This window comes from Ctenocephalides felis, unplaced genomic scaffold (genome assembly GCF_003426905.1).
Source record: "Ctenocephalides felis isolate EL2017-DRISC unplaced genomic scaffold, ASM342690v1 CF-g0.4_SCAFFOLD_01604, whole genome shotgun sequence".
Classification (NCBI taxonomy): domain Eukaryota; kingdom Metazoa; phylum Arthropoda; class Insecta; order Siphonaptera; family Pulicidae; genus Ctenocephalides; species Ctenocephalides felis.
In genome coordinates, this window is record NW_020537758.1 from 2,183,295 (window position 1) to 2,198,275 (window position 14,981).

The following is a 14,981-nucleotide window of genomic DNA, read 5'->3' on the forward strand; positions in this document are numbered from 1 at the left end:
TCATGTCCAAAATTATTCGATTTTTCACAAACCAAATCAACTTTTTAATTGTTAATTAATTTTCTCCTAAATATTAAGTCAGTTAAATATCAAATTTATGTTTGATTTTGATTTGACAGCTAACAAAGGCGCCAAATGCTGAATTGAGTGAAGTTAGGTGAATACATAATGGCGCTTTTCTAGGAACTTTTGAAAATATATTTTGCCCGCAAATTTTAAATTTTGTAATTATTTTTAAATTTGCATAAACTTCTAAATATAATACAATGTTTAGTTGATCTTTTTTTTGTTTTAATTCCAAATTTAGTGTACATCGAGCCTACACCATTATATTATTAGATACATTATAATATACTATTACATTATATTAGATAGATGATATTATTAACTTCTCAAAGGAGAAGTTTGTTTTCATCAAAAAATCCGATTCGCTAATTTTATGTTTTCCCGACGTTTTAAGCCATTCTGAATCAAATGAGACCAAATTTGGAAAAAGTATATGTGTGTGTGTGTGTGCGTGTATGTGAACAGATTTTTTACCGTAAATCGACGTTTTCTCAGTAACTCTCAGAAATTTGAAAGCCATTTGTTGTATCTCAATAGGGATTATCGTTTTTCAGTTTTGTGCGACAATCGGCCGAGCCGTTTCTTTGTAATTTGGAAAACGTGTTAAACTTTTCGCCCACATTTAAGCTCATACTACCGAATCGATTTTAGAAATTCAAAAAATTTGACCTGCATTAACAAAAATTTTACCGGTTGTTTATTTCGTCAATACAAGTAAAATGTTTTTTGAATTATTTAAATCGGCGATGCTCCGTTATTTCAAAAACTGAATTACCGTTTCCGGCGCACTTTTTGCCCCGTATCTTTGAAACAGCTAGACCTGCCTTCGCCAAAAACTAATCAGCACGTCTCCTTATCAATACGAATCGAATGTTTTTTGAATAATTAAAATTGGTTGAACCGTGTTCCCGAAATCGTCGACGAAAATTTGAACCCGCACACACACACACATTCATCCATTTTTTCTGAGGTATTAGGTTTAGAAGCCTCTGAAACGTGAAGATGTATAAAAATTTTCATTTTCGATTTTTTTGAGATTACTATACTTCCTACGGGAAGTTATAAATCTAGAAAATATATTTTGTAACCTTTGTTAAATATTGTGACGGATTAGAGGGTTGATACTCCCTTTCTTAGGGGATATGCAACGACTTCCATTATTACGTCTTAGCGTTGCATCCCCGACGAAAGGGTTACACCAACTCCTAAACCCGACTTCTATAACCACCCTGTAATTACCTGTGGAAAAGCCAACTAACTACGCGAATGAAACAGAATGTACTTTTAGCTTATTTAATCATTACTAATTATTACAGGTGTAACGGCATGACAATACCTACGTACTGTCATGCCCTTTGCCTAAAACCTAACGTACTCATAAATCTTTATTAATTACTAACGTAAAACGGTATCAACGGAGTAACGATAACGACGGAGGACGGAACGGAGGGAATAGTTTATAAAACCAATAATGCATCTGACCTTTACTGGAACGGGTTCTCCTCTCCTGGCACAACACACACACCACTATACACAAAGCGGGTCCAGCGCCTGGCGCGTGGACCCACTGACCTCCTCAGAGGATGATACAATTCTTAATGCCCTTTTTCAACCCCAGACTGGACCTTATATTGGCATCCCTATTGGGCGTGGTGGGGGAGCATCATTGCACTGGTGGTTATGCAACCCTTTTGACGACAATACCGATTGTCGTTACACGCCCCCCTGTCACAGTAGAGTCGGCCTCGGCTCTTAAATTCAAAGTTGAAATTATTGCCCTCTCCTGGTTTTTTTCCGGGTTGTTCCGGTGTTTTTCGTAGGGTCCTGTTTTGCCCTTTGGTCCTCGTCTTTGGGTTGGCTAGGTTAACTGAGTTTGCTCAAGTGTGAGCCTTGGCTACTGGACGATGATTGTAGTTGTGGTTGTGTGCTGGCCATCGTTCAGGTGTTGTGGTTCCGGTCAGATATTCCTAGAATCCTGGTAAGCTATTCCCCCTTTGATTACAAACTCAGAACACGTAGCAGCTAGTAAACATAAACTTACATATACACAAGTCTGATAAAAAAAATACATCAACATCATTAATACAAAAAAAAACGAAAACAAAATCCTTCAGTAACACAAAAATTACAATACAAAAATAAGTCCGTTTGCTTAAGACTATCTTAACCTATTTCGTTCTCAAAGAAACCGTGTTGGGAAAAACTGTACTCAGCAAATTCAGAAAAAAAAGAAAAACAAGACTAGACTCAGAAAAAAAAGTAGTTATATAACACAGACTAACAAAAGACAAAACTTAATAAAAAAAATATTCGAAGTACAATCGTTTTTCGTACAATTTTTTCGTAACACGTTTCCTTGAAACGCAGTCTTATCCTATGTGCGTGTGCTGTCACCTATTTTCTTGGTTGTAGTATTAGAATTAATGGAATAACCGTAGCCCGAATTATAAATCAGTTCGCCAGAAATCATGAACCCGATGATATGGACAATCTTTTACTGCGTAACGCGCGGAAAAACTTTGAGAAAAAAAAAAAAAAACGAAACTAATATGACAAAAAACAAGAAACAAAAATACTCCTCAATTTACAAAATACAATTATTTAAATAACTAGTTTACTTTTACGGACGCGACGTTTACCGTAATTCAGCCTCTACTGGTGTGATTGCCCCCCAAATACAAGACCACAGATGGGGGCTAGGATCTAGTTTTCCTTCATTGCTCCCCCCGCAGAGCCCCATACCAATAATAATATCTCTAGACCGACCGTCTATGCCCACCCAAAAACAAATGGCACTTACACTTAACACCTATGTAAGCGTGACACACCTCAGCCCGGCACAAAAGTACCCCAAATTGCCTCCTTGACGGGAGATGGCGTGCTGCGACCTATGTCGCCATCCCGGTCTTCGCTGAAGGTACCTTCACAAACATATTCCATAATAATCCATAATACATAATAATTCACATAATAATTCGACGGCTGCGGGGTTGATTAAGGGCGGTTTCCCCGATTGAAACCGTACGCGTCCATCGATTCGGACATCTCAATGGTCCTCGCTCGTGGACTACTGGGCCCAGCTTTCAACTCACATATATAACCATAAAACAAAAACGTAAATCCGATATGGCGTCCCGATATAAGCCTGCAGACTTATATTTATGCTATCTATATGTCGACTTATTCTCTACAAACGAAAATCCCAATATAACTTCTTAAATGTCTTCTTAAACTCTAACACTTAATTTTACGACTTATCTAAGGGGGGGGAATCTTGAAATTAAACCTATTACTATAATTATGTTTAATTATTTACATATGTACATCTATATATAAGTTCTTATCTATATTAAAAAAACGAAGAGAAAAGTGAAAGAAATATTTTTTCCTTTCTTTCTTCTTTTATTCCACTAACGTGGACCGTGTCGTATCTGTAATTATTTCTAACTTTACGCTCAATCTTATAATTAAGGTCTGATAATTTGCCAACTATTTTATAAGGCCCGTGCAATGGATGTTGTGGTTAGTCTGATTGGCCTTATCTACGAACTTCGGTGTTCCCTAACACCCACTGGCCTACTATAAAATTTGGCATTTTTGTGGAGCTCTCACGATATTTTGTAGTACTCGTTCGCGACTCGAGTCCAAACTTTTTACCGCGAGTGCCCTATCGCATGCCTCGGCCCTCCACGACTTAGCGCTACGTCGCTCGGTAGCCGGGCTGTCTACGGGCTATTCTTATAAAAAAGTAAAAATAAAGAAAAAAAAAAATATTAAAAATAAATAATTAAAAAAACATGGTAAAGGCTACGACGCGATCCATAAATTTCTAAATCTATTTATATAAGTATAATTAACCTCAAATCCAAATATCAACTTCTCCCTATCTGAAAATACCCATTCTCGCTACACTCGATTACTACTTTCTTCATTATTTCCATTTGCCATATCGGATCCCTTAATCTGGATTGGGCGGTCAAAAACACGAGCCAATAACTATTGACGAGACAGAATTAAAGTATTTTCAATAAAAATAAAATCGTAATATGTCCATATAAAAGGGCGTCACGAAAATTAAACAAAACGCCGACGGTATAGACGCGGTAATACACTACAAACGTTTGTTTGGTTTGATTTACGGTAACATTATCAGTGAACGAAAAAACATACTACGAAAATAAAACATAAACGATTTGGGCACCTTAACATATTCAACATTTCAACTAACAATTGCCCTCAATACTCTCATTACCTTCAACGCCTTGTAACATAGGCCATAAACTCTATCCGTAAACCAAACCAAACCTTTCGCGACGCACGGCAAAAAACACAATGACAAATATATAAATATAAAAAAAACGAAATTCTAGTATATTAAAAATGGCGAACAAAGTGGATAATGCAATAATGAAACGTAAGATAAAAAAAGTAAAAGTAACGAAGTTACGCGTATGATATAAAATTAATTTATTAAGAAATAGTAAAATATTAAAAATAGTAAAATGCAACATAAAACTTAGTATAAAAAAAAGAAATTAGTATGATCAACGAAATAATATAGTTCTTAAAAAGCGAAAAAAAAACGAGAGCGAAAAAAATGCCTTTAGCCGTTCACGTATCATTCCGAACAATACATGAACGTTCATCTAATTGCCGAACTACAAATACGTATATTGCAAATCCGGGTTCTACCTTTGCAATTGTCTCTGTGTTCGTAGAAATACGACTTTTCGAAGGGAAATGTCACCTGCCCACCCGCTCTATTTAACCAAGGTTTTCTAGGCCTTTGGTTTCCAAGCCACATAATCGTCGGTCGAACTGATCGCCTTAGCTGCCATTATGAATTATGGTGAAAAGTCGTATCCTATTATTAATTAATAAATAAGATCAATTAGATGAAGCCACGAATTGAGCACTAAGCAATGACGTTCCGGCGGGAATGAGAACGCCATAATACGCGTAAGAAAAAAACGAAAGAAAATAATATAGAAAAGTACAATATTAAAATCGATAAAACTAAATTCATTATTGCATCACCCTACTGAAAAAACACGAAAATACACGACATTAAAATATTAAAAAAAACAAATAAAAAACATACTAATACTACAAACCAATTACATAATACCAATGTATTACACAACCCTCCAGCTGGTCAGATACAATTAGCATGTCTATGATGTAACGATTAAGAGAAAAAAAAGTTACAATAAACTCGAAAATAACATTAACATCTTGGTTCGGCACTTTCCGCCTGCTATTACAATTTATTTTTAAACTCTTTGCGTTCTCTACGCAATTTTTTTCCACATACGCGACCTTTGCGCCCCTTGTTACCGCGCGTTTCCTCAAAAATTCACTTCATTTTCAAATCATAGACATGCTAACTACTATTCCCTCCGTGAACAACAATAAAACCACATAAGAAGTTAAGCAAATAAACATACTCCATTTTAAAAATATTTGCTAACTCTTTCGTCAATTCTCGACGATACAAAACTCAATTAATTTCACTTGCAATGATAAAAAAAAACAAAACTTATGCTAATGTTGGATTATAAAACCCATATTTAAATTATATAAAACAAACTAATCCTAATTATCCTAACTCTATTAAAATCCTGACTAAAATGTTACTAACTTATTACATCGTACAAGTACAAACCACAAGGGAAAAAACAATCTTACTGGCATAATAACTTATGTAATATTTTAAGTAATCCTATACCTAATAAAATCTTAACTAAAAATATGAAAATCATCCAAACTTATTAGAAAAATCCAAACTAGAAAAATAATAAAAAGTATCAATCTTACTGATACTAAATATACTAATAGATACTAAAGTATCTATCTATACCTATCATGTTCTAAGTAATTCTGTCTCATTCGCGAATCATCTCGAAAAAAATATGTAATTACAGGGCTCATCAAACTTCGCGAACGAGATTAACGAAACACAAACAAAAGGACAATCAATAAAAAATAAATAAAATCAACTCAATACTATTTGCGGTTATCTGTACTTTTTAATTATAATTATATTATTTAGTATAAAAAAAAAGAATATACGGAAAGTGAAAGTTTTTTTTGAATATGGATTATTTCAAGTATGCGACTGGCGCCGCAGACTGTGCAAAAAAACTTAACGGTTCTGTCGCGTTGCGTACGGCACTACGGCACCCCGTCGATAGGGTCAAAAATTGTCAAGTGCTGAGGCATAACAGAGACGTTGGGATTGTCAAAAAAACACAATATATTTAAGATCTGTATATAAACATGTCAATGAAAAAAAAATACTAGGGATTACTGAAACATAATATGTGCCTATTAACTGTTTTCGAAGACAGAAAAAAAAACGATTTGCGTGTGGCCTAGGGTCAAGTGTACGGAACTTGAGATTTACGAAGAAAACGAAATACATTTTGAGGGGCAATGTGTTTCAAATCTTTCGAACTAGCCTATCAAAACAAAATACTTGAATACGACGATTTATAAGTGGCTTTACAGAAATTGAAATTGATATGAATGTTTGACCGAGTTTTTTTTTATATATATACCCAGGGGGAACAAAATGGAACGAACGCAACAATTAAAATAAATCCAAATTTTAAAATAAAATTAACTACATTTTTTGTAATATTATATTCAAAGAAAAAGAAAAAAAATAGAATGCACACACACAACAATTAAATTAAATCTAATTTTAAAATAAAAATAATACTTTGAACATTTTTTGTAATGTTATAAACATAATGAGTTTAATAATTTTAAATAAGTTAAATAACTTTAAATTCGAAAATTTTATTTACTTTTTAGGATAATCTTAACAAATATTAGGTAACAAATTTTAACATCGACGCAAATGGCAATCAAAACAACATATTTGGTTTAATAAAATTAAACTAGATTATTACATTTATTAAAATTCCACATCCAAAACATATTAAAAAAAAAATCACTTATATTTTCAACGTAGTAAAATTCTATTAAAATTAAAACTACCACGTCTCCGCGAAAGGTACACAATAAAAAAATGAAAATACACAGATAAACGCAAGTAGTGATACACATAGAAAAAACAATTATAATTACCACGTTATTTACGCAATATTCAAATTTTAAAAATTTACTAAATTTACCGAACAACGTACTATAACAAAAAAACATCTATCATGAAAATTAACGTAACTTGTACACGTAACTAGTGGGAGCGACTCGCTTAGCTTTTAATAAAAATAATTAATTATTACAATTATTAAAAATTTGTGAGGGGGGTTTATGGGGGATCGAATGCGTTTTCACCATTGTGACGGATTAAAAAGGGGTGATGCCCCCCTTTCTTAGGGGATATGCAACGACTTCTATTATTACATCTAGCGTTGCATCCCCAACGAAAGGGTTACACCAACTCCTTAACCCGACTTCTTTAAACACCCTGTAATTACCTGTGGAAAAGCCAACTAACTACGCGAATGAAACAGAATGTACTTTTAGCTTATTTAATCATTACTAATTATTACAGGTGTAACGGCATGACAATACCTACGTACTGTCATGCCCTTTGCCTAAACCTAACGTACTCATAAATCTTTATTAATTACTAACGTAAAACGGTATCAACGGAGTAACGATAACGACGGAGGACGGAACGGAGGGAATAGTTTATAAAACCAATAATGCATCTGACCTTTACTGGAACGGGTTCTCCTCTCCTGGCACAACACACACACCACTATACACAAAGCGGGTCCAGCGCCTGGCGCGTGGACCCACTGACCTCCTCAGAGGATGATACAATTCTTAATGCCATTTTTCAACCCCAGACTGGACCTTATATTGGCATCCCTATTGGGCGTGGTGGGGGAGCGTCATTGCACTGGTGGTTATGCAACCCTTTTGACGACAATACCGATTGTCGTTACAATATATTTTTCACTATCTGAAATATATATATATATATATATATATATATACTAAAAAGATTTATATTTACGTTCTGGTTTTAATTTTCGACTTGTGGCTGCTGCAAACTGTATCATATATATATATATATATATATATATATATATATATATTTAGTATATATATATATATACTAAAAAGATTTATATTTACGTTCTGGTTTTATTTTTCGACTTGTGGCTGCAAAACTGTATCATATATATATATATATATATATATATATATATATATATATATATATATATATATTGTGAATATAACATTATTAGTTGTGTAATATACTAAAGTAGCAAATAATTTTTTAGTCATACACATATGTGCCTAATATTTAATATATGTATAAAAAAAATGAATATGAAATTTTAGTAATCCAATGACTTGATAGACAGATTTAATTTCCGGGCTAAATAACATTTTTCTCTGATTGTAGTGACAATTTTTAAGCTTAGGTACAGGTATAATTTAATAATTTATATTAAGAAAATGCTGTGAGTCTTACAGACAAATACCAATGACTCTGAGAAATGATAACGATTGATAATAATCAAAGTACACACTCATATTGATATTTTAAAATCATACCTGATAAAAAAGGTAGTGTTTATAAATATAAAGGTATAGTTTATTTTTATTTGTATTATAAATACAAAATGCACTTAAGTCTGAAAATATTTTTTTTTGATCTTAAATTTGAACATTTAAAAATTCAGTTTTTAATGTTGTGTTTACAACAAGTTATTGGATATATCTGGCGGTATCCAAATTTATAGTTTGCGTTTGAGTTATTATTTATTTATCATTTGTCTGCTAATATGTGCCAACTGATTTTTTTCAAGAGACAATAAATATTTAAAAACCTTAAATTTGTTTTAAAAAATACAATATAATGTTTAGCAAAACGAATAAGTACATATTGTATATATTGTTTTCCAAAGGAAACGTTTGTTTGGTCAGAAAATCCAATTTGTTGATTTTGATTTCTAAACGCTTCAAATGGTTCTGAATTGTTTAAAATCGAAAATGAATAAAGAGTGAGTTATACACATACACTTACTTTTATCAATTTTGGTCTCATTAAATTCAGAAAGACTTGAAACATCGAGAAAACATGAAGTTAGTAAAACTGATTTTTTGACAAGAGCATAAACTTTTCTTCTGAGAAGTTATTGTTTATTCATTTATTCAATAAATTTATTTATTTATTCGATTGCATTATCTGTGTTTTAGAATATGGAAGCAAAGCTTTCGATTGTGTCTAGCCATGGTTGCATGGAAGTCCAAAATGGAATATCATTAGGAGATACACCACCGAGCTCTTACAGGTTAAGGAAAAAAATATTATAAAATATATATCATTTTATTTACAATATTATAAATTTGTAGAAATCGAAGATCTACCAGAAGTGCAAATTCGCATTTACTCTTAGGATGCAAGAAGTATAATATTCCAAATTAATTGGAGAGTCAACAAGTGCTTTCAAAGTCATTCGATAAAGTTCATTTTGGTGTTTAAATCCTAGTTTAACTATTCTATGCTTTCTTCATTTCAATTGCACCAAAATTGCTGATTGAAAGTCCAATTTTGAAACAGAGTAAAAATTTGAAATTTCGCTCTTTTTCATAAATTTATATCAGGATAAGTATAATATAATGTAAGTAGATAAATAATATTTATTTGTATATAGAAAAATCTCATCAAATATTTTATATTTATTTTTTTATCGTAATGAAAGCTACAACAGAAAATCGTATTAACAAATTAACAAAAGCGTAGTTTTGTTGAACATGTATAGTTTGATTTGTCATATTTCTATATATATATTTCAATTATTACTTAGTAGTTTTATTGCAATTTTTAAATACAATTGTACGAAATTTTAGTTGAATGCAGGTTTTATGTTTTAAAAGAAGTAGTTTGTTGCTTCCTTTGTTAAGACTTATCCTCAAATATTTGTTAGCGATATTATTGTTTTCAAGTCTTTACAATGTACATTAATGCAAAACTGTTATATATTCAAATAAAACAGCTAAAGGCATTATATTTGTATTTATTGTCAGTTTGTTAATTTTAAATTACATCCATAGTCTGAAATTTGCTAGGTGAATAATTAACATTTCGAAAAAGATATGTTTTTTTTTACAAGTTAATTGAAACAAATGCTTCCAACTTTATACATCACGTACTATACATATACTTATATAACATACATTCTTTTTGTCCTATAAGGTTTAGAATTTTGGTACAGAGTTTGTTTGTTTGATTGAACAGATTTATTTATTCAGTAATATACTACATAAAGGTGTGTGTGAGTATTTTTATCTTGTTTATCAATCTTATATCATAGTGACACAATTCTTTAATAAATATATTTGAAATAATCTTAATAATACAAATTAAATAAATTATAAAAATATAATGTATGTACTTGTATGAAGTATTAATTAATAATTCTACTACTTATATAAAAGATTTATAAAATGCAAAGCTGTTTGTTGCATCACAAGCTTTGATGATTTTGAAATTTATTCCTACATTAATAAATATCACTCGGTGTGCAATAAGTAGGTACTGTGGTACTGATAATGAATGAATGGGGGTTCTTTCGGCAGCCGGTAGGCCATTATGCAATACTTCGGACAGAGAATGACTCTTGCCTTGCACTCTATTCCACGCATAGGAATATGTCGGCGAAGTGGTCGTAGTCTAGTCAGTAAATGTTCTGACATAAAATAACTAGTTGCATTAACTTTCCTTGAAAATAATCAGCTGAATCAATAAGAAATCTATCTATTATTTTACGAGATATGATAATAAATATTTCACTAAATCAAGTATTGTATAAGTGTAACAGACATAAAATTAACTAGTCATTGCCTTAAGCAAGTTGCATACTTTTCTTAATGTGGAAATAATCGGCTGAATCAAGAATGTATATATATATGTTAGATGCTTAACTTTAACATTCACTCAGTATTTATCACATAGATTAAATACCTCAGGCTGAAATTAATTCAAGTAAATAAACACACATATAATGATACAACTATATTTAGTCATATATTTATTACCATTAGATGACGCAGAGTTATAGTAAGACATTTTATTATTTATTTACATGATCAAATGTTATGAATATGTACAAGATACAGCATAGACTTAATGATCTATGCTGGCGCGAATCAAGAATGTATATATATATATATATATATATATATATATATATATATAGATAATATATATATATATATAAATTAGCTTATGTAAGGCAATTGATGACAGAAACATTTTATTATTTTTTATGATCTTAACCAAAAATTAATCAGCTCGATGTGTTTTTATAATATCCCATAAAATCAATTTTTTATATATTTTAAAAACAAAATATTTGTATCAAACCAAAGTGGCGTTTCATTTTATTACATTTCAGTCTGTAGTTTCATTGACACGGATTTTTATATCCACATTTTATTAAAGATAATTCAAATATATTATTACATATTGTTAAAAACATAATAAAATAGTCTACAAATCTGACTTTACAAACAAAATTAAATAATGAAGTTTTGTGAAATTTAGTTAAGTGTGCAAAAATTTTATATAACAAATTGTATTCTATCAGTTACAAGTCAAAAAATGCATTTTTGTGGACTAACATGTAATAACATATTACTTTAGACAAATAACGCAAATTTGACAAAGAGTTCTTTTACATGGCTATTGAAATATAAAAATAATTCTAATATAATTTTACGTTGCAGTTTGCCGACAGACAGAAGCCCATACAACATAATAATGGCGGAGGTTCTTTCGGCAGCCGGTCGGTGTCGGTCGGTGTCGGTATGCCGTATCATTATGCAATACTGCGGACAGAGAAGGACAAATATATTATGTGCGATTGCGCTCGAGCACTATTTCGCACTCTATTCCACGCATAGGATTAATGCGCAAGACAAGGACAAAGATACGATGCGTAGACGCCGGCACGCGTGTCGAGCGGTGGGGATTGGCGTGCATCGACAGCATCGACAGCACTTGGCCTTCGACTGCGGCGGTGTACGGCTAGAAGGGTCTCGGCGAAGTGGACTCGACCGGATTGTTTCGTAAGTTCAACATAGTTACGAATTGAATTCGGTTTAATAGTGCGATAATTTTATATTAATTTCAAGGGTTTGTAATTGTGCCCTTATTAAGTGATTTTTTTTTTCAAATAAGTTTTTGATTTTCGGTATGTAGTTCAGTATGTTCAGTGAGTGAATTGAATTCTGTATCGAAGCTGCGATTCCGATAACCGATTACGTTTAGTACATATTGAGGTAACTATGAATTTATATCGAAATGCAATATTTTTAAACAATAAAATCGTTTCACACGCCTATCTAATGATAATGATTTCTATTGCAGTTACAACAATTAGGTAGTCCAGACAAGATGTTGCAGTCCATTTCACAGGAGAAATTAAAATTGATGCAGTCTAATTTACGTGAGGCATTGAACCTGATGCAATACAGTTTACAGGAGAAAAGGTCAGTGGTACATATTTTTTGTATTAATTTCAGGGTTTTCAAGTTGATTTCGTAATACGTAGAACTTGTAGGTTTATTTTCAGTTTTGATCATTTTGGCTTTTCTTATACGAAATGAATTGTTTGCGTGAACGCAGTTACTGCGGCGTCCGAGTACATCTTGATTTATATATCACTAAAATTTTCTGAAATATTTGAAATCATCTATCCATTTAAACTTTCAAATATTAGTTTAAAGTATACTGAGTTGCTTGTTAGATTTTATTACTAATAGTTTTGACTTGCAAAACAAGTTATATTTTTTAAAAAATTGCGCTTGGATTTGTAGCATAATAGAAGATGACGTAGTCTTTTCTTGTTTTGTTAAATAATTTCAGTCATATTATAATGTATTACTTTTGGGTGCATTAGAATGATTCCTTTTAACTACGTAGAAAACCAAAATGATAATGAAATTTTTGCAATTGAACTACGTGCCCTCGCACGATATCATTATAGGTAGATGTTTTATTTCCTATTCAAATAAGACTCTCACATTCAATTATATAACAATAATTTAAACTGTATTAAGTACAGTCCATAGCGTTGAAATCTTATCATAATTTACTCGAATGTTGATTTTTTTGTAGCCAAAAATCAGTCAAAAGATCATTTTTTATTAAAGACGATCAATCAAAACTTAATACCACAGCTTGGTATTCTTAAAACTACGCTAAATGCTCATTATTTTTTTTATCTTTGTCAGATTTATAAACCATTTTGTTCACTAAAGACTTGTGTTCAATAAATTGCGACATTTTCATTTCGCGTGTTATTGCTAGTAAAATTATCAAATTAGAATTAGAAACTTGTAATTTTCAAGTTTAAATTACAGTAGATACTTGAATTTTTTGTTTAGTAAAATATCAAATTTACAAGTAATTGCCCAAACGATGAGATAAGATTGCATAAATTTGTATTGTATTGTATTGAATCCAAATAATCGAATATTAGATTTTTAAATGATTATTTTACAAAAATTAAGTTGGTCATGTGTAGAAAATATCTGCGTATATTTCAGTATTTTATAATTAACTCAATTGCTATTTTATTATTTTAATGCGATATTTTTCTACTTTTGCCTGTTAAAGACCTATATATATGCATTTGCAATAATTTGTTTTACAAACTTCACATTAAATTCAGAATATTGGAAATGTTACATAATTCCATATCTGTAGATACTAATCTCTCCAAATTTATAAAGCAAATCAAACAAAAGAACCGGTTTCATACGTTTATATAAATTAAGCATTTACAGTCCGATTACAATACATCAAATTTTATGCAATCAATCTTTATTAAATGCACGTAAATTATTTGTGTATATTTGTAGTAATTTTTAAATTGTAAATATGATTAATGGAATTATTATTCAAAATGTTTCATGTTTTGACGATAATGCTTCATGACGAACGAAATTTAATTTTACCTTAAAATTTATTTTATTCAATTTTTATATAAAGTAGTTGAAATTTTAAAAATTGTTTATTTGAAATTTTAAAAATTGTTGTTTTAAAAATTAGTTTATTATTGAACAATTTTCAGAAACATCTGTTCATGCTTAAATATTATTAGCAGTGGTGTGATTTGATTGATAAATTTGAAAATTTGAAAATAAAATTTGCAGTTTTTATAAAAATAGTTTATAAAATGTCTACTATTTTCAATTATTTGATAGTCGATTTACTATTAGAAAAGAATTAGATTTTTCTATTAGAAAACGTGCAGGTAATTTTATTTTGTAAAAAATGTATAAAATTTTTGTATTCCAACCTAAATCTATACTTTTACTAGCACGATACGATGGAAAATAGAAATGTGGTAATTTATCACACAAGTCTTTGGCACTATGAAAAATTAAGAAACAATTGAAATGAGCTAATAATGAAAATTAAATTATATATTTGACAATTTATTCGTCAATTATTTTCTCAGCAAATAAAATAGTAATGTGCACATCAATTACATTACAAATTTAATCGATTATAAAATATAGTCATGAAAATAATCATTTTCATCATATATTTGTTGATTGGTTTGAAAATTATTTATTACAGTAAATAATAAAGCAATAATAAAATTAACTAGCTGTAAGTGGAATTCTGTCTTAAGGCAATTAAGGCATCGTGCCTTAAGGCAAATTGCTGGAACTTCCCGTACCAAAAATTATTTTTTTAAAACGATTAACATTTTTGAAAAAAATTTACTTCGAAAAAATAAGATTTTTGACAAACAATTAGACAAAAATTACTTTTTTTTGAAGAAAAATTTAAAAAAAATTTTTTTTTTTAATTTTTTTTTTTTTTGAAAAAAAAAGTTTTCTTTATTTTGATATATTTTGAAAGATCTAAACTTTTTTTCAAAGCAACCGTACTGCTTTAACTG

The 14,981-nt window shown here is 30.5% G+C and overlaps 1 long non-coding RNA gene across 1 annotated transcript; it reads left to right on the forward strand.

Moving 5' to 3' along the window:
- The first annotated feature begins 9,257 nt into the window (after nucleotides 1–9,257).
- LOC113372366 lies at nucleotides 9,258–12,550 on the forward strand. Its single transcript, XR_003366764.1, has 5 exons — nucleotides 9,258–9,353; nucleotides 9,415–9,683; nucleotides 11,791–12,132; nucleotides 12,266–12,345; nucleotides 12,434–12,550. It is a non-coding gene; the product is annotated as an uncharacterized LOC113372366 (long non-coding RNA).
- Nucleotides 12,551–14,981: the final 2,431 nt, after the last annotated feature.